We start from the raw sequence: 3,267 nt of genomic DNA on the forward strand, positions 1-3,267 counted from the left end.
TTCTGTCCACATGTCTTCTTGTTTTTGTTATTCTTCCTAGTTCTCATTTCAAGTGGAGGAGAAAATCCCAAACTATTACAAAATATTGTAGACTCTATATAGGGCACAAGAAAACCATTCTAAGTGTTCGGTAGTGCAACATTATTCTTGGAATTTGAATCTGTTTCAATCATTTGGAGGAAATTTTACTTAACTTTCATTTCTCTATCAAGTCAACTGTGCCCCTGCATACAGCAACATCTTTATCGAATGTCTGCTTTTAATGCGAAGACACTGAAGACTTTTTCAAGGCAGTAAGAAAGATTGAGTTTTCCAGATTTCACCATCTCCATGCCCCCATTTTAACCCCATCTTCTCGGGCCTCCAACTAATAACTTTAGGCGGTTTCACATCAGCCCGATGTTTCGAAATAACGCGCTATTTTCTGACTTGGGAAATTAACCCGATCACGAAATAGCGCGTTATTTGATAATGTGAACACAAATTAGCGCGCTAATTGTATCGCTCTGATCGAGAAAATTTCTCTGAGTCCAACTCGGGAAATTTCTGAAATAGCGGGATAGTAGCGCGCTATTTGATAATGTGAAAACGACTCGAGAAATTAGCGCGATGCATCAAATCATGCCTAGCGTGTGTGACCCGATCGATCGAGGCAAACTGCACACAAATCATGAGGAATTTTTGAGAGGGAGCACACATTACTGATGCTGTTTGCACATACTCAGCTGTCGAATTAGCTCGAAAAAATTCTCTTCGGGCTGATGTGAACAAGAAATGAAATAGCGCTCTAATTCGCAATCGCGAAAAATATCTCGAGCCTGGATTTTTATCGGGCTGATGTGAAAACGCCTAATGACCGAGAAAATTTTTCAAGTCCAACTCGGGAAATTTTGGATATAACAGGATAATTAATGCGAACTAGCGCGCTATTTGATAATGTTCAGGCTGATGTGAATAGGAAATGAAATCTGCTCGCTAATTTGCGTCGCGAAAAATATCTCGAGCTTGGATATTTATTGGGCTAATGTGAAAACGCCCCCAGCAGTCCTAGAATCGTCTCTTTTTATGACAAAGACATTTCCTGACTTACCTGTACAACCATTGTCATTGATTATGTCATCGAGAAGATCTGTGGACACGTGAAAACAAACATGCAATCAGTCAGACACAACGTTGAACTGCCTATTTGTTGTCCATGCAGTCAACAATTCACGCACTGAATTTCTTGCAAGCTGTGTTTGTGGTTTACTTGTAAAACGTGGTGAATGAGTCAATGCAAGCAAGCAAGCAAGTAAGTAAACAACCAAAGGAAAATACCCCGTCAAATGTACTTCAATCACTTGAATCACTCTTAGGAGGTGCAATTACACTCAGTAACAATACAAATACCACTTGATTAGAATGGGCAGAGAATAAGACGAAAATGGACTAAATTACTCAAAGAACATTATGTTTATCTATCAAGTCTTCCAGTCTATTTTTCAAGTCTTTCAAGTTTGCGGATATGTTTTGTATCCCTCATTACAAAGAATGATTACCATTCCGGCAAATGTTCAATAATATCAAATGGCAGAAAGTATCTTGATCTTTAGCTATCAAAATCTGAAAAATAAACACTAAGAAAAATAGGTTCAATTTTGCACCTTTAAAGGTGCAGACAAATGTCATAATGCTAGCAGCACCTTTACGGGTGCAACCTTGCACCCTTCAGACCAGAAAGGTGCAAGTTGCGCACATTTAAAGGTTCTCCCAGTGTGACATGTCAACACCTTTACGGGTGCACTTTTGCACCCTTCAGACCAGAAAGGTACAAAGCTTCACCCGTAAAGGTGCCCCTAAGGTGACACCTATAAAGCTGCACAGTTAAACCCATCTTTTTTTTCTTGCAGTGAACGAGGACTACATACACAGAAACAGAACCAGAATGGAGAGGAGAGAGCGAGGGAGAGAGAGAGAGATAGAGAGAAAGAGAAAGGAGAGACGTCGAAGTATTTAGCATCTCCTTACTTAAAGCGTCCACGAACAAAGAATCTGCAAACAAAGGATGGAAATGAGAAAATTACAAACTTGTTTTCATAAACCCATATGTTATCTACATTGATACCTCACAGCGTGTTTGTGATGATGGAATATACAAAAATTACAGGTGTTTGTGTTTGATATCTTGAAAAGAATTGCGAATAGTTTCCCCGCACCCTGATTGATTTTTTGCTAAAGCATGTGCGTTACAATGTTTACGCCGGTTTTTTCAAACAGAAGACATGAAGATATATATATATATATATATATATATATATATATATATATACAAATTATATATACATATATAATAATTGCGATCATAAATGACTTGTGAAAACAACAAGAGCTCTTCTAGAATATGTTGATCAAATCGCTGTCTCACCGACAGGCTAAGGGTTCGAAAACTCAGGTGCTCGACTTTCAGATGAATAGTAAAAGGATCGGTAGATAGATGAATTTAGATAAATGATACGTATACAATACACCCGCAGAAAAGCACACATTCCTACACACACACGCACACACAGTTATACACACAAACATCTACATATGAATGTAAAAATCGAGAAAAGAATGTAACTTAGTGTGACCAGTTCTTATTCAATAACTTTATCTATATTTTGCAAGAACAACTGTAATAGCAAAATGCACTCCACTTGACACTGATAGATATAGGCGACATGAGTCAATAATGGACACTTGTTTATACGAGATGACAAAGAAATCCTTATAAAACTCTGATATTATTTTTGTAAAAGCCGAGAAAATGCCACGAATTTTCCGGAATATGGAAAATTACGTTAATGGTGAGTTAAAAGAAAAAGACCAAAAATAATGGAAATGGAACACACTCACCTGCGTTGTCACATGCAGTTACTACAATGGGGGTAAAAAAAAAAAAGAAAAGCAATGATATTAGCCTATAAGAAATGGTGTTCAAGTATTTTAAATTCCGTTGCGGGTAAATCAAAATTCACCAAACATTGCCAAACACAAACCACATGAGAAACCACTTTTGCCTAAAAGGCTTGATTTGATAACAGTATAATTCACAATTCTTTTTTTTTTTACGAATAGTACTTCCGAAATTCCATTACAGCAGAGTAATAATAATAATGATAATAATGATAATAATAATAATAATAATAATAACAATAATAAATCAGTTTGGTCCTTTGCTATGCTAAATATATCCATGGATACGGATATCATGGTGTCCTATAGGCCTACATGCTATTGTAAAAT

Source organism: Diadema setosum, chromosome 10 (assembly GCF_964275005.1).
Source record: "Diadema setosum chromosome 10, eeDiaSeto1, whole genome shotgun sequence".
Taxonomy (NCBI): Eukaryota; Metazoa; Echinodermata; class Echinoidea; order Diadematoida; family Diadematidae; genus Diadema; species Diadema setosum.